Source organism: Crotalus tigris, unplaced genomic scaffold, assembly GCF_016545835.1.
Source record: "Crotalus tigris isolate CLP2741 ecotype Arizona unplaced genomic scaffold, ASM1654583v1 scf7180000024383.4638030, whole genome shotgun sequence".
NCBI lineage: Eukaryota > Metazoa > Chordata > Lepidosauria > Squamata > Viperidae > Crotalus > Crotalus tigris.
The window spans coordinates 1,820,535-1,839,550 of record NW_024100553.1 but is presented as its reverse complement, the minus strand read 5'-3'; positions in this window follow the sequence as shown (position 1 = coordinate 1,839,550).

Genomic DNA, 19,016 nt, shown 5'->3' with positions numbered 1-19,016 from the left:
ATTTATGAAAAGAAAATCCAAGATGAAAAGCAGATAACTGATGTTGGTAGTAATTCAGAATTATAGAAGGTAATAAGTTTTTTGGTTTCTAGATTTATGATAGGCTCCTTTTGGATACACGCTTGGTTTTGAGGTTTTGGGAGGAATATAATTTCATTAAGAATTTTAATTATAGTAGCAAAATCTGATACAAAGTAAAATTAAAGAGAAGAGAAAGAAGATAATAAAATATATAAAGAAAAGAAAAAAGAATATAATAGAAAGAGAAAACTATATAAACAAGTGACTTCTAATCATCACAATACAAACAATTTATTGATTTTTCACCTCCTCTAAGGTTAAAACAATTACTGTATATTCCGGCGTATAAGACAACTGGGCGTATAAGACGACCCCCAACTTTTGAGAAGATTTTCAGGGTTTAGAAAGTCATCTTATATGCCGGAAAATATGGTACAATATTGAATTTTTGTTTATAGATGAGCACAATAGGAGCTCCATTCCTTTGCTGATAGAAAGTGAGTGTTGTCCACCACTGCTTCCCTAATGCTTCCTGAACTCAGCTGGTATTTTTTTCCCATATATTTTATTGATTTTTTAAAACATAAATCACTTAATAGTTGGTAAACAGTGTGTTTGCTGGGTTTACATTTGTAAAGAAAAATCATTAATAATTGGTTTCTATAATCTATAATCCACATAGCACATTTAATTGATTTCCCCTTTTCCCCAAAATGTCTTCTTTGCAAACCTTGAAATAATATAGTTCTTATTATTTTGATAAAATATATTTAATCTTTAAATATTCCATTTAATGTGCCTAGTCATCTAATCCTTTAGGTCTTATTCAAAACATTTTTTTCTTTTTTATGCATTATATTTTCCCTAAATTCAGACACATTTAATTATCTAAAACATTTCCTTCATCTAGGCCATTTCAGCAGTATTATATTACTTATATCAAGAAATAAAATAAAAGGGGGGGGGGAAGCATACAGTATTATTTAAGGAATTCATCTCTCTTAGAATGACATATGTATTCATAATCTTTTCTGTTTCTTTAACCATATTCAAACAAATGTTTCTTTTTTAAATATTCTCTCTGGTAGATCCCATCATCTATTTTCTTAATTTTCACTTTGATCTTTTTCCTTTGACCAGTATCTTTCTTAATCAATGTGATTTGCTTAATCAAAAAGTTTTTCCATATATTCATGACTGCTGCTATAGGTATAAGAAGTAAATCGAATGTTTCTTTTTTTTTGTAGATGTAATGTCCTTAATTTATATAGCTTACTGTTTTCTACTATTTAATTGCTTTTCCTGAAAAAGAATAAAGTGATGGGCAATGTAGAAAAATGGGATTTTTGTATGCTTTGTCCTGTTAGTGCTTATTTCTGTAAAAAAAATAGGGCTGGCCACTAGGGGGCAGATTGGTTTTAAATTCAGAGAACAGCTACCAGTATATTCTGGCGTATAAGACAACTGGGCATATAAGACGACCCCCAACTTTTGAGAAGATTTTCAGGGTTTAGAAAGTTGTCTTATACACCGGAAAATACGGTATCTCTTCATTCCATATTCCATCTCTTATCTATAAACAAAAACAGTATCTTTTCAGGCCTGATGTCAGCAGAAAGTCCAAAACCAGTTGCCAGAAGTAACAACATATCTTCTTTTAATATTGATTAAATAAACCCACTTTATATTCCTTCTGTTAATTTCCAACAGTCTTAATCTTTAGTTCATTCAACTATTGTCATAAGATTTGAATTATGTTCATTTTTTTTTTTTTGGTCCATGCACAGAATTGTTCAAGGATTTAACAAGCCTCTTTTGTAAATCCAACAGGAAAAAAATTGTCCAGGTTATTCTCTTAGTTTGTCACTTGTATTCCCCTTTCAAATGTTAAAACATCACCAATTTCTTTTCTATATGTATTGAAACATCCTTTTATAAATCATTCTCTCAGCCTGTCAGTTGTAAATCCACTTTTAATATCATCTCTATCTTTTCATGTAAAATTGTTCTACTACTGTTATTTCTTCAATAACAACTTTTGGACGTAGTCTATCCATTGAAGCAAACATGATTACCATTTTTGCCGATACTGGAGTTACTAATTTCAATCTCTATTCCCTAATATTCTTCTTCAGTATTTTCATTGTTATAATGTCTTGCATTTTATATATTTTCATTTTTTTCCTCTATCTATAATTTTTAATCCTTCTAATGTCCAGTTTTTAAATCATGGAATTATTTTTCTCTGTGACGACTTCCAAAAGCTGAAACAGATCTATTTCCCATAGGAAGTATTTCTTCATAATTAATTCCAAAATATTATTGTAAAAATGTCAATATTTCAAATTTACTAGACTCTTGGTCTATTTATAACTTTCTAAGATCAAAGTCTCATTTAGCCTGTTTCTGTTGGTTTCAGATACATTAAATTCTTAAGCTTATAATTTTTCTTTTGTTTGGAACTGAAGATAAGTTCACCCGATAAAGACTTTTCACATTTATCATTCCAAAAATCTTTATTAGTTTTTAAAATAATAGCTAATTTCTAGAAATAATTAGAAAGTGAGGTTTGCAAATTTAGTGTTAAGAAATAGAATAGAATATCTTTATTGTCACAACAAAACTAAGTGCTGTCCACACAAGAAATAACTCGTGGTTATGAGCAGGATGGTTAATGCCTTCATCATCTGGTGCTCAGACCTGATGAAAACTATTTTCCTGCTATCTTCTTGTGAGGAGCAGCTGTCTGGAGCACATGTCAGCAATATCCCACCCATATCCAGATAATTTTTAAGCAGTCTCCTCCCTAGTTCCTTGATCTTTGCTGTGGTCATTCTCAGAGCCCCATTTAGCCTGGTTTATTTCTTTTTTCTTTGTTTTGTATTTTGTATTTTTCCTTTCAATTATTTGATATTATACTTTGATTTACATCATTAAATTGTGAGTAACTCAGAATAGTATTTAAGGTGCCATGGGTCTGTTTTTGGATCTGTTGCAACAAGATAGCATGATTGAAAACAGATGCATAGTTTGAGTCCTTAGGTATGCAAGCTATGTTATCTTCTTCCAGTGAAGAGACAGCTACACAGAAGTAAAGAGGGTCCATTCATGGAATTTATTAAGCTGTTGAAGTGACAACCAACTGTTCTGTAAACAGAACAGCACTTCTCTTGAATGTTATATGATGTCTGTGTAGTACATAGAATTTTAAGCAGTTTTTCAATTGATGTGAAAATAAAGCTATCTTAAAAAGCATGAAAAATCAGGAAGTTTGAAAACTGTGAGCATGTGACATCACCTATCCATTAACAAAGAAATTAATAGAAAATTTCTTACATAAATGTAACATACCATGGTAAGACAGAGTTTGGGTTTCTGAGGGAAGTACAGCTGAGTTTGGAAACATAAACTTTCAGGCTGGTCTGTAAAAATAAAAAATGATACGATGATATCCTCAGACTGAAGGCAGAAAACATCTCCCCTTTCAATCAAAGTCTGAATTGTAAGTTACGATTGAAATCTTACCATTTTCCAAATCCCATGGGAATTAGCCATTTCTGTTCTGTGATGCATTAACGAAGTGATATCAGCAATGCTTTAGAATATTGATCCCTGGTTTCTAAAAGCACACACACAGCCATCCCCAGCTGAGAATCAAAGAATGGTAAATTGAAATATATGGACATTGACTTCTAGTGTGTCTCACTATTGAATTTTTACCTGTCCTCAACCATTTGCACCCACCTCTTTGAATTTATGTTATTAATTGAGGGAATAATAGAGACAGTGTGTAAAATAAGAATATATCAGATATGTCAATTAAATGGGGCCAGATTCTGACAGGAACCCAGTCTTCATTTAAAGTATTAAGATTTGTCTCCAGTCTGAAATTGTTTATCCAATGAAAATTTCTCCTATATGTATCTGATCTTAATGCATAAAATGCACAAATGTGACTAGAAAAAACTTGTATGTTTTAACTAACAGAAAGATATATAAAGTTACATGGTACATTAAAAAGGTCTAACTATTATTTAGAGTGAAATATAATTGGCTTGATCTTCTTTAAAAATAATATCCTTTATTATTATTTTTAATTTTGTTACCATTTTCACCAATATACATTTCTGTGAAAAAGGTAAAGAATGTCAAGAATATCACTTACTACAATCCTGATAAATAAGGTACAACTTTTGGATTTTTATCCCAAGTTTCAATCTACTTATTAAAAAAAATGAGCCACAGTGTCAACTCTATAAATGAGCACGGTTGCAGCCACTTTTCTTCTCATTCTAGGTTGCCACATAGAACGGAGGGAGGGGGATAGCCCAGGTGCTTTGTTAGTCAAAATAATCTTCTGTCCCGTGGGAACCAAGGTCATCTACTACTCCTGCGAGCAGGGACTGGGTGTTGTAATAAAAAGCCTGTCAAATGAATATATTGGGGAACATAGTTGCTTGCATAGTTTTGTGGGTGGGATATTATACTTTGAAATTGGGTAATTGTTACTTGTGTACTCAGACTTGGTTTCATTTTTGATCTTGCTGATACTTTGTAACTAATAAACATGTTCTTTGAGGACTTTTCAAGCCTCAGAGGTCTGCTTTATTTATCTCTGTCTGTTGGAACCATGATACATTATTTACTGTACTTATGATTTATTTATTTATTTGATTGATTGATTTATATGGCTGCCCATCTGACATATGTGAACCGGGTGGCTTATAATAAAATAAATATAACACCCATAAAAGAAAACATAAAATCATGAAAACACACAGCAGTCAGGAATCATAAAAAAAAAAAACCACTGTTAATATAACCAGGAAACAGACTCTATCCCACACACGGGGTACCTCATCTCAGGCATATAAATAGGTTTTAAAGGCCTTATGAAAAAGCAGCAAGATCAGAGCTAATCTGATCCCTGAAGGAAGTACTACGAGAATGACTTTGGGAGACAGGGCAAATGGACATGGTCAAAGAAACAGTCAGATAAAAACAATTTAGTCTGCATTAGGAATGTGGTAGGGGCAAGAGACTCAGAAAAAAACCCTCTCTAATTTCTGGGGCTGTAAATGGGAGGAAGAAATGTACTTTCAGACTTTCAAGTCTGGTAATGTAGCTTACAATAAATCGGAATTAGGTCATCTGACTGTGTTTCCTGTCTGGTCTGCCTTGCAAGGCTGACAAATGATGTTCCAAAGGGCAGGTGAAACAGCAGAAAAGGCTCTTCTTCTGTCCATTTTCTTCAGCTGACTGGTATTTGGAGCTGATGATATTTGGAGCATTCCAAAAATGCCAGATTAGGTAGGATGAATAGAAACAATCCCACAAGTAACCCAGTCCTTTGACAACCAGCATTTTAATTATACCCAGAAGCACACTGGAAGCCCATGCAGCTTGCAGAGCATTGGTGTCAGATGTGCCAAAAAACTGATGTCAGTACGTGCCTCCGCCACCACATTCTGCACCAGCTAAAGCTTTTGAATGCAGGGCAGCCCCATGTAGAATGATTTGCAGTAGTTCAGTCTGAAGGTAATAAAAGGTATGGATGATTGTGAGGAGGACCTTCAGGTCCAGGAATTGATGCAACTGGCATAACGTGAAGTTGTGCCACAGCCCTTTAAATGCCATTGGCACTTGGAGCAAGAGTTTTGAATTCAGGAAGACCCCCAGATTGCAGACCAGCCTTGTATGAAGCAGTGCCATCCCATGAAGTCCAAAAACATGATGCTTGTGTATAATACAACATAGTGAAGTTAAACCATTGAACCTCATTGGGGGGGGGGAAAAAATCTTGGTTTAAATCTTCACCCAGCTCTAAAACTCACTGGAAGACTTTGGACCCATCGTACTGTCTCAGCCCTTACATATATGTTCTAAGGATAAAATGTTTGGTTGAAAGTGAGCTGGATGTTATCCAGAAAAAAATAGAAGTATATGGATAAGTAAAATAATAAATATAGCAATGCCATTTAGAATTTTTCAATTTTCTAGGAGAGCTTATTCTGAAATCTGGAGGAATTCACAGCAGACATACTGTATAGCTGTTCCAAGAAACTTTGGCTAGGGTCATTATTCATTGTGACTTTGTGCTCTTGTGATCCAACAGAAGGATCACCTGTATAGGTTCTCTGAAAGAAAAATTCTGGCAATGAACAATAGAGAGAAGAGAAAGTTTATTTTTCCCAAGATAAGAATAACTTTTGTTCTTTTGTATCCCTCTCTGTGTATAAAAAGTATCTGGTATGTATTACCTTGCATCAAAAACTACAGGTCTACTCACACAGCATAGTAAGGAAGCAACTATATTACAATCCCAGGCCAGCAGTGTAAATAGAAATATGTGGCGTGTGGGTGCATAATATCTTACAAATGATAGGAAAATCTGCAATAATCTTTTGGTGCATTTTATTAGCTAGCATACAGAATTGAATTATCTTTTGAGTAATAATATGCAGCTTAGCTGATAATAAAGAAAGAAAAATAAAAACGTGTCTAGAAAGAGTCAATAAAAAGGTTGCATATATCTGTATAAAAACATAGATCCAATACCAACCATTTCAATAGTTCAAGAACCATGTAGGCATTATTTACATAGCATACATTTAGCAGTAGCAGTTTTTAACATTCTGTCTTTCAAGAAAAAAATTCATTCCCTTCACATATATGTATACGTCTGAAAAAGAGATGTCACAGATATTTAAAACAGCTTGCAAGGAGGAGAAAAAAGTAGACCATACATTTATGAAATACACAATTCTAAGTTTTGCAATACACATTTGAAATAAAACTAATTTATTTTAAAATTATTCCTGAACAAACTGAACAATGTGATACTGGTATACGCAAGTACAATGCAGTAAGACATGTGCAGATCTCTACAGTAGAAACAATCAACCACTTTATAAATGCATGGCACAACATAGAACAAACCCATCAGGACAAGTTTCAGCACTCCATTTGCATTTAAAAGATAAAGGCCACTATTTTGAAGACAGCAATGTCCACATTTTGGACAGATAGGACCGCTGGTTTGAAAGAGGGGTCAAAGAGGCCATCTATGTCAAAACTGAACAGCCCTATCTCAACAGAGGGGGAGGGATCCAACATCTATCTCCAATCTACAACACAGTCCTTTCAGCAGTTCCAAGAAGGCTCCTTTGCACTACTCACATGACCCTGAGGACACAGATAAACCTCCAAGTGGTCTCAACAACTCTCTAAAAGAATGCAAATGACCAGCTGCTTGCAAGGAATATATAATCCTTCCATTTCCCACCACCCAGTTAGAGCTGAAGAAGTTTCTGGGATGAGAAGCGAAATGTCTTCAAAGAAAAACAAGAAAGTCCAGTTGCCTCTTGAAAAAGCACCTTTGGGACAACCATGATCTGGATGACTGAGAATTTCCATAGACACTTGTCCAACAATGTCAGGTGTGATGTCACTTTGTCCCTTTTCTCCCTGCAGATTTTCATGGGTATATTAATTTAATGCAAGTATTGAAAGAACTGCTACAATTTAAAGTGAAATACAACATCCTCTAGTCAAGTGAAGCAGACCATGACCAGATAATTTATGTCCAGGGGCTCAAAAATGATGGCAATTTCAAGGCCTTTGTTGCATTTCCTTATAGCTGAATTTTACTCATTTTTATGAGTAGGATTAGTTAAGCAAAGGACTATCTGGCAGACAGCTCTTCAAGCAGAACATGGCCCTCTGTAAAATAAGATATGGGGTAACCTTACACAGTTAGTTCTTTAATAACTCTAATTATCCTAAAATAGATCCTGAACATAGCTATGCCTGCTGGGTTCTTTGTAAATGTTTAGTCTTTGCAAAGCCATCCAAATAAAATGTAGTAAGATTAGGATCTTTTAATTCACTTGCATCTCTAGAATATTTTATATTAGAACTATATAAATACATTTCGCTCAGGGGTTTAAATATAGTAAATGGAAGGGAGGCTCTCCTTACAGTCACTCACGCCCTTGTCACCTCACGTCTGGACTACTGCAACACGCTCTACATGGGGCTACCCTTGAAAACTATTCGGAGACTACAGTTGGTTCAGAATGCAGCCGCGCGAGTGATAGTGGGTGCTCCTCGATACACCCACGTTACACCTATCCTCCGTGAGCTGCACTGGTTGCCTATTGGTCTCCGGGTCCAATTCAAGGTGTTGGTCATTACCTTTAAAGCCCTATATGGCTCAGGGCCAGGCTATTTGCAAGACTGCCTACTACCTCATAGTTCCCTACGTCCAGTTAGATCCCACAGGCTGGGCCTCCTTCAGGCCCCATCGGCCAAGCAGTGCCATTTGGCGGGGCCGCGGAGGAGGGCCTTCTTTGTGATGGCGCCCACGCTTTGGAACCAGCTCCCCCCAGAGATTAGGACCGCTCCCACCCTGTTGGTCTTCCGTAAGCTACTTAAGACCTGGCTTTTCCGGCAGGCCTGGGGTTTATAAAACCTGACCCCTGGATGACTGTCTTTGTACTGTTTGTTTGTTATGTTTTATGTGTTTTTTTTAATTGTAGCCGCCCAGAGTCCTTAGGGAGTGGGGCGTCTTATAAATTTTAAAAATAAAATAAAATAAAAATAAAATAAAATAAATTCAGTCAAAAGACATGGAAAGCCCACAAACCCCCTTCTATTTAGAACAAAAGAACAACATTGTGGATAGCTTCCACATCTAGGTTATGTGTGGTTCAAATTATCTGAATTGAATATTTTGAATCTCCATTGGATTTTGTACGAGATGCTGAGCCATACTTCTATAAAAAGTAAATTCTTTTTCAATTGTTTGATAGAATAAGATGCTCTTACATAGCATTTATTTATAAACATTTGGATTTTCATAGAGTAATAAAAGTGTTCTTAAATGTTGACAGATATTTAAATACCTTAAAATAAATAAAATTTAAGAATCACTTGTTTAAAGTGGGTGGCCATATAAATTGAATATTTAAAGAAATATATTTAAAATATAATGGAAAAAATTCTGAACATTATGACATATTATTTCTTCCCTAAAAAGAACTAATTATACATTGAGTGTGTATAAAATTTTAAAAAAGAAAAAGATAAATAAAGTTAAAATTGTAAATGGTCTAATGCTATCTTAATTTAGACTGCAACCAGAATATTTGGCAGATTCGTCTGACTTAAAAGTGATTGCTGCAGTATACTAGGATAGAATTTAACATCTTTTCATACAATGTAAAATTATTTTGTTTTTAAATACTTAAAATTTTATTCCCACTACTAAACTTGAGGAATTTTTTTGGGGGGGAAGCTGACATCTTTTATTACATACATAATTAGCTCAGCGTATTTCCTTCCATGTGCCAACACTGGATACATTTAAATAATATTTATGCAAATATTCCTCAGTCTATGCATATATATGTGCATTATTAGAGCTTTATTTTAGTCTATAAATCTTACAACTCAGTACAGTGAGGATCAGCAATACGGTCAAAGAATATTGAGCTATCATAGATAGCTAATCCCAAACTTTCAATTGGCTATGCTAGCATTAATGATATATGCAAACAGGTATTATCACACCAATATTTTTTAATAACAACAACAACAACAACAACAACAACTTTGACTTTATAATGTATTGGGTCTATTTCTCTGGTCTGCAGTTGTGTTGATGAAAATCAGAAAATGGTGAGGACTTGTGGTTCTATAGTTTTTCTGCCCTATAGTTTTTCCTGCAGGTGCAGGGTCAGCTTTCTGGATCAACAAGCTGCCATCTTGTATAATCAAATGCAGCATTCAGCTCCAACAGGGCATTTTTCATGTCTGCATTTATTGTACAAATGAAGGCGAATATGTGTGTTCCAGGATAATGCTGCAGGATCCAATCTGGGTCGGTCACCGGGACACGGAGATTTTGCCTTCCAAGCTTTTGGACTGATGCTGGAGCCCATCTTCAGGAAACTTCTCTCCCAGGCTAGAGAAAAGATTGGATCCTGCAGTATTTATTGTACCTTGCCATTTATTGTACCATTGCTTTGGCCTTCCACATTATATTAAAATGGAAGGCTGTGGTGTGGGGTCCTGCTTGTAAAACATGGCCATACCACTGTAGGTGTCTCACCTGCATTTTCTCTGATATTGGCATGGTGTCCATTTGCTTCCAAATTTTTCTATACCCCCTACACCAGAGGTCCCCAACCTTTTGGGCACCAGGGACCAGTTCCGTGGACAGGTGTTTTTTCAGAGACCAAAGGGTGTGCAGTTTTGTGTGCTGCCTGCATCTCACAGATGGGGCTTTGCTTGTTCGTGCTGACTGGTTGCTGGCATGCCGCGGTCCGGTACTGGTCCACGGACTGGAGGTTGGGGACCCCTCCCCTACACCATTTTCTAGAAATTGCATAATTGCATAGAAATGAATTCACTTTGATTTGTAAACCATCATTTCTCTTGGGAGATAGGTTTGTGCCTGACAGTAAGAATATTGAATTATGGGTTAGCATTAAGTGTGAGCCAGGGCCTACTACACATTCTTCTGTACATTATCCCATTCATTATTTGATGAATTAAAGATTCAGCTCCGATTTGATTTATGCCACTTCACTCCTTATTTTCCTTTCTTCCTCTCCAAAATTTAGATTCATTATGAATGAGTTACCACATCACTTCCATTTGGGTAAATCCTAATTACACACTTGATCTTAGGGTTTAAAGATAACTGAATGGCTTCCTTGAGTAGTTCCCAAGTTTGAAAAAGTGTGCAGTTTTGCTGAATGGATAATGGATACTGTGGCTCTCAGCCAGACCTCTGGACTACACAGCACATTGATGTGATTGGTAATGCTCCAGACTGAATTCGAAAATCTGTAACCGTGTCTTGCCAATTCTGTAAAAGGGCTTGAGAAATCACAAAAGTCAGTGAAATCACAGACACAAGTAAATGGCCTTCCAATTTATTAGACTTGGAGTTTTTCTCTTTGTTGAGAAGCAACACATTTATCCCTGGAGCAGTTCTGAGTAGACAAATGGTAGAATAGAATAGTAAGGGGAAAGTCAAAATACCAATGAAGGAGAATATTTGTAGTTCAGGGTTGAAACGAGGGATCCTTGGTGCTCTTTGAGCCTGATCGTTATATTCTAGTGGCTTAGTTTATATTCTAGAACAGTGATGGCAAACCTTTTAGAGACCGAGTGCTCAAACTGCAACCCAAAACCCACTTATATATCATCGGGTGCCAGGTGGGCGTGACCCATTGGGTGAGTGTGGCCCATTGGGTGGGCATGGCTGCGGTGGTAACAGCAGACTGGGTGGGACTAAAAAGTTCAATCAATCAATTCCAACTTTGTGAGATCTTTTTTTTCCCGTGAGAAGTTGAAATTGATTGAACCTTGCACATGGTGGTGGAAGCCTAAAGTGAAAAGGTTTTATAAAGCCCAGCTGAAGGCCTAGAACTGGGGTGATGGTGCGCGTGCCCACAGAGAGGGCTCTGCGTGCACCTGTGGCACGCGTGCCATAGGTTCGCCACCGCAGTTCTAGAACCTCCAAGAATACTTCCAACTACATTATCAAGGCAAGCCACTAAAACAGCGATGGAGAACCTTTTAGAGACTCAGTGCTCAAAAAGTCCCGCCCCCTGCCCGCCCCTACCCTGCCCCCTTTCCATCCTGCCCCTCCCCCCGCAGGGCCACTGACCACCTCCATGGCCCGCTGCAGGATTTCGGTAAGGAAAACTTAAATCCCATCTCTGATCTCTCCCTTCAAATGAGGCAATTTGCATTCAGACTTGTAGTTTTTATTTAATTTATAGGGCTGCCCGTCTCATAGCCACAACTCTAGGCAACCCACAGAATAAAAACATAGTAATAAAAACCCACCAAAAATAAGAACATAACATGGTAGCCAAAACCACTAATTTAACACAACTACAACCAAAGAACGTGCCATACTATCAGTTCCCCAGGGTTGACGGCAAAACCAGATTTTCAATACCTTGTAAAAAGCCAGTAAGTCAAAGCTGGTCACCACCATTAACATTAATCCCTCTAGTATCTGATCCCCAAATGAGTATGGATAAATACTAAGAGGCAGTGGTGGGATTCAAATATGCGAACAATTGGTTCTCTGTGTGGATGCTGCTTCTGGGCCTCCGCAACAAGAAAATAGTTACCGGTTCTGCTGAAGTGGTGTGAATCGGCTGAATCCCACCACTGCTAATAGGTCCCGATATAGTATTCTAGATGCCTGCCAAATTCCAGGTTCCACTGCAATAAGTGTTTAGGATTACTTCAATTAATTACACTACATGGATAACTAGCCCACTACATGGCAAAGCCTTCACCATCAACTATATTTCTGAACAGAAAATAAGAAATAGGCGGTCCCAGGGTTCTGTCTGGGAGGATATTTACCTGTCCAGGTGGGGGAAAAAACCTAATAGTAAAATGAGGTAGAGAAGAGCACCTATTGATAGGAAATGGAAGGAAACTTTATTGGTTGTCCTTGTGGTGAAATTGCAATTGTAGCCATTTTATGCCCCAAATCACATCTTTAAAATGTCAAATATTTCAAATGGCTCAAAAAAGTTGGGTCTGCTTTAACAGAATTCTCTTTTACCCCTTCTTTTCTTTTCCTTTATTGAATCCTTTAAAGAAAACTTGTAAACATATACAACAGAAAACATGAAAACCCCAAAGAATGCAATACAAATAAATCAGAGAATTTTTTTAATGTCATGGGAATTATAGCTTTCTAATATATCATTAATTAGTTAAAATAATTAGCTATATTCTATATATCCCACTAAAAAACCAAAAATCACTATTAAGATTAAGCCAAGCATGAGTAACAAACATCAAAGTCAAAACAATATAAATCAAATGGAATTATGAAACATAGTAAATTCAGTCTGATTCTGATATTTTACAAAAGTCTCAGAACAATATATTGCCATTGGCAGCTGGAATATGGCCACAAGTGGTACAAGTGACAAGACATGTGTTATGTCTTCATGCTAAACTCCACAACTTACGTAGTTACATTATACATCAGTATGAAAGGACAGGTGTATTGCCATTCTGATGTAGCCTTAGTTTGCTGCAGGGGTTTGTGTTACTGCACTTTTTAAAAATCACTCTTTCCTGCAGCACCATTGTGTATGACAGCTTTGATTTATTTCTTCCATAAAATAAGAAAGAGCCACTGTCTTCTCAATAGTAGGTCGGTTTTGCTACCATTGTGTTATCAAGATAGCATCTCAAGGACCATAGACGGTCAAATCTTAAGTTTGTATCCCGAGAAGTCATTTTCCTCCACTAGATTTTGCACACTTCAAATCATAACATTTTTTTCACTTCCATGGTTCTCTGCTGAATCCAACAGAAATTCAATAAAATTCTCTCCCCCCCCCCAACAGTATAGAACGCTCCACCTATCTGGAACCTAAGTGTCAAAAAGACTTACAACAAATCTCTCTCAACAGGCTAGAGCTGTTCTTCTCTGCTGTATTATACAGCAATTCTTTTGCTAAAGATAATATATCCCTTTTGAAAATGGATGTGCCACTTGTACTGTTTTCAACCAATTCACTTCCATCATAATTATTGTGCTTGTTTCTTTCCCCACCAAAACATTAAACATGGAAATTTACACAAGCTGATGTCCAAAGAATGAGAAATGATTATTAGCCATCACTAATTGTAAATTTCTTAAAAACAAACAAACAAACATTTCTTTTGCTCTTTTTTTCTTGGATTGATATTTTCTCTTGAGTGTTATTAAATATTCCACGAGGATGCATTTTTGTTAACATGAGATGGTGGAATTCTTAGTTGTTGTCTTCAGTAAAGGAAGGATTTCATCAACCAGTTTTTCAAAATGTGGTTAAAATTTTCATGGGGGGGGGGAAATAAATGGATCCTATGTAGTCCAGCTGATAGTTCATCACAAATGAAGCAGTTCTAAATTTGGGAGAGAACCTCACTTACATCTTTTGAACAACACTAGTAGTATGGAAGGGGGAACTTTCTAGGTAATTCCATTTAGATTCTTATAGGTTAGTTCTTCTCAGAACTGTTTGGAAATTTGGGAGTAAATAGAAGTAAGGAGAAGTAAGTACAAAAGTAAGAAGTATAGAAGTAAGGAGTAAAGTGAAATCACAGAAATGGAAAAAGGAACTCAAAAGAGACCAGGTGCCATGCAATAGTTAAGATGTTGATTCAAATTCAGCTTCACATACAAAATTCACTGGGTGATTTTGGACCAGCCCAATCTATTTTATAAGGTTATTGTTGGGGAAGAGGGAATGGAAAGTGAGAAATGAGTAGTTTCTGAAAGAAACAAAACAACAGAGTTGGAAGGGACCTTGGAGGTCTTCTAGTCCAATCCCCTGGCTCAGGCAGGAAACCCTATACCAGTGGTTCTCAACCTGTGGGTTGGGACCCCATTTGGGGTCGAACGACCATTTCACGGGGGTCGCCAAACAATGCAGTCCGCCATTTTTTCCCCTTTTCCTTAGCTGTGCTACTCCCTTTTATTCTATTGGCTTTTGAAAGCCAATAGAATAGACTCTCTTGAATAGAGTCTAATTCTATTGGCTTTCAAAAGCCAATAGGAATTGTCCAGGCTGTCTCTGCCCTGCTGAGCCCGCCAAAAGTCCCATTCTGCAAACGGTGCTGCACCAGTTGAGTAGTCCTCGACTTACGACCGGTTGAGTAGTCCTCGACTTACAATCGGTTGGGGGTCGCGGCATTAAAAAGGTTGAGAACCATTGCCCTATACCATTTCAGACAAATGGCTGTCCAATCTCTACTTAAAAACCTCCAGTCATGGAGCACCCACAAACCAGATTCATATCTAACAAATGAATAAGCAGTAATAATATATTATAACATTAAGCAGAATAAATTTCCGAACAGTTTGTTAGCTTGTATGCCATCTCAGTCATAAAGAATACAATCAAGGAATTAAAATAGGTGATATTAGATGCTTTCCTTCCAGCTCTCTCATTAATCTATAATCAACTGAAACTTCATTTCTCATGATTTGATCAATGACCAGTCTCTTACTATATTGATGCATTCAAACAGCTCAACAATGGAAGCACATCTGTGTCATATGTAACTGTTGTTCTGTAAGGCTATGTAAAGCTTGGGATTTGACTTAGAAGAAACCTTTCAGACTGTGTATGTGTGAAAGCAACGTTTCTCTGCCTCTCATTAAAGCAGTTGCCTTTGTAAAATCTGTTCTAAATTGAACCATTATATGCCTCATATAATTCATATAACGTACATTATATGGTTAATTCATACGGTAAAGATAAAACTTTACTAGCTAAAATTTGCAACCTTCTGAATTCCAAATTAGCCATTCTAAAGCTTTATCAGTTAAAGGTGTTCCACCTGTATCTCCAAACAAATCAGTCCTTATTTGTGTAGAAACGGGTGGCCCGTTTTTGCTGCTTTGAAGGACCTAAGCCCCTGGGACTAATAATGCTGTGAATCAAGCGAAGTTGACTTTGCTCCCAGTCTACTTCATTTTAAATTAGAATACGGTTAACCATAAAAAAAGAACCCCAATGACAAACAATTGCTCTTTGATCCACTGCTGTAATAGCTGTTTTATTCCTGACATGTATCAGCAGGAGCTCAGATGGCATTCAGGGGAATTATTTATTTATTTCCGTTGAAAGCTCCAGGCCGCCCTGCTGGTTATAATGAATTTATATTTGTCAAATAGGCTTTCCGCTTAAATAAAAGGTTAATGATAAACAACATTTCTTGAACTGCCGGGCACACCTCCCCAGTGCTGAACACCGCATTCATCTTGAACAAATGGGAGTTGGGAAAAGGATCTCTGTGAATGATATGAAAATGAACAGGCTATTTCAGTGTTCACATGTCCTTAGCAGAATAAAAAGAACTGAGGAAATGTGAGAACAGCATTTCATCCCTTAAAGGAAAACATGGACTGTTGTTTTGCAATCTAACAATTTGAAGCAGTCTCACTCTCTCCTTCCTTTCTATCCTGCCACAATCAAAGAGATTCTGAGTGGCAAATAGTCAAACAATTATCCACTGTGAAACCTAAAATTAGACAAAAACACCATGGTTAGCAACAATGACATTATACCAACACAAACCAACAATAAAGGCCATAAAAATAAAAATTACAGATGGCACCATCAAATCAGGAGAAAGAACTGCCAAGCAACTCATTTTTCCACACTTGCACAGAGGGGGCTAGCCTCTTCCACAGCACTGCCATTGCTGTAGAAAAGAAATGTCTTTTTGCCTTTGTCCCCCAAACAGCCTGAAAATGTGAGATTTGTAGCAGTTTCTCCCTGGTTGACCAAACTGGTTAGCCTGGTACTAATTCGAGGAGGCGGTCCTACAGATATCTGCCCATCAAGCCGTAAAGAGCTCTTAGGTCAATCACTGCAGTTATTAAGCTAGTAACACAGTTGTTAAGTGAATCTAGCTTTCCCATTGGTTTTGCTTGTCAAGATTGCAAAAAGTGATCATGACCTGGGGACACAGCAATAGTCATGAGTGCCAAGTGTCCGAATTTTGATCACGTGACCATGGGGATGCTGCAATAGTTGTAAGTCACTGTGAAAAAGGTCATAGGTCACTTTTTCCGGTTCCTTTATAACTTTAGTCAGTAAAACAACAAATGGTTGTTAAGTCAAGGGCTACGTGTACAATTCTTTGCACTTGGGCTAACAAGGCCCTCATATAATCAGTGAGGCACACACTGATTTCTTTGGCTAACAAGGCCCTCATATAATCAGTGAGGCACATACTGATTTCTTGGCTTCCTCAGTCATCCAGCATGCATCAGCAATGCCATGTGTTCCTCAACCTTTTCTAAAGGCTGCTTGAACATCTCACATTTCTCTTTGTACAACAGTGGTCCTAAGCATTAGTTAGCTAGCATGAGATAAAGGATATTGTAGGACAATTTGCACCATCTGCTAAGTCTCTTTTTTAAAAATTGGAATTAATCTAATCCAGGGGTATCAAACTCACCACGTCACGGATCATTTCATGATGTATCATGACTTTTTTCCCTTTGCCAGAGCTGGGGTGGGTGCGGCTTCCGTATGAGGCATCTGGCACACGGGCTGGCAATCTGACAGCCCTGATCTAATCTGTTGGCTACTGTGTCATTTTCCAGATTTGCTGGCATAATAGCTTAGTTACAGCTTTTCCTGATTCTTCTTTTCTTGCCTGCCCTACTTCAGTGAGTCTTCTATCAGATTTTGACTGATTTTGTAATGACCAGATGGCTGATTTAACTTCATAAGTTACCATTAGAGGTTCTTGTTAGTCAGAAGGATCTTATAAGGTATCTTGTATATTGACATATCAACTGCACACTATTTTAACATACTCCATCCATCTTCATTTGATCTCCCTTGAACCTCTTACTACCTGTCAGCCAGTCAGTGGAATTTTTTTTCTTATTTGGTCAGATGCTTGTGATCTTACACCACTCAAAATGAAAGTTGGGAACAACTACTTTGCAATATTCAAAGACTGACTATAGTTATACTTGTATCCTTTAATAATTGTTGAATGAGAAAAAATATCAATAGAATAACTGTTGGAAGGGACCTTGGAGGTCTTCTAGTCCAATCCTCTTGTCAAGCAGGAAAACCTATACCATTTCAGACAAATGGTTGTCCAGTCTCTTCTTAAAAACCTCCACTGATGGAGCATCCATAACATCTCAAAGCAAGTCATTCCACTGATCATTTGTTCTGTCAGGAAATTTCTCCTTAACTCTACGCTGCTTTTCTCTTTGATTAGTTTCCACCCATTGCTTCTTGTTCTGTCTTAAGGTCTCTGAGAATAGGTTAACTCCCGTTTCTTTGTGGCAGCCCCTTCGATACTGGAACCCTGCTGTTATGTCACCCTTAGTCCTTCTTTTCAGTAAACTAGACATACCCAATTCCTTCAACAATTCTTCATATATTTTAGCCTCTAATCCTCTAATCTAATTCTTCTTGAAGCTACTAACTATTGCATCCCTCTGAGCTGAGCTGATTGGGCAGGAAAACCCTAAGCATACAGAGCCTGTTGATACTTCCTAACAATGAGGACAATTATCCAGTGGAACATCTTGCCTTCAGAATTTGTAGATGCTTCATCACTGGAGGTTTTTAAGAAGCGACTGGACAGCCACCTGCCTGAAATGGTACAGGATCTCATGCTTGAGCAGGGGGTTGCACTAGACTAGAGCACCTCCAAGGACCCTTCCAGCTCTTTTCTGATTTGATTGAAACTCCACAACTCAAGAGTCTTAGTATCATTCTGCAGCATAATTAAAAACACTCCCCCAAAAAGTGACAGAAGGGGGTTAGGATGCTTCTCTATTTAACCTGCAGGCTTCATCCTCTTTCCACTTCAGCCCTTCTTTCCTGGCTACCTGCAGAGCAACTTAGGTTGAAAATAAAAGTAAGCTCTTCCATTAGTGTCAATGGAAGCCATTTTTCCAAACCAATTGTAACAGAAGAACAATCCTTCATGGACTAGTTTGAGATGGGGAAGATAAGGATACTTTTTCCAGTTGATTACAATCTTTATGAAAACCACCTTTTTTTTGCTCAAAAACTAGGCCTGAAACAAATTTCCCATTTGTTTTTGGCTGTGGGCTAGTATATGATGAAATGTGAGTAAATGTGACTTGATACAATCATGATACAACCAGAGCACCTTTCCAAACTTTTTGTAAACAATCGAATTAAAAGTTGGTGCATTATTTGATAAATCTGATATAAACCTCTAATGCTGTTCTGTAGTCACATATTCCAAATTCACGTCTAGGGTTAACTTCAGCCTGTACACAGAGTACTTATACAATTAACAAACACACGATGTGGATGGGACCATACATTTGGTAACTAGAATAATTAAACATTCTTTCCTGAATTACTCCCCTTCCCAATTTTGCTATCTTCCTAGCAGGGTTTCCTTTTTCCAAGAAATGAGGGAAAAGAGCCAGA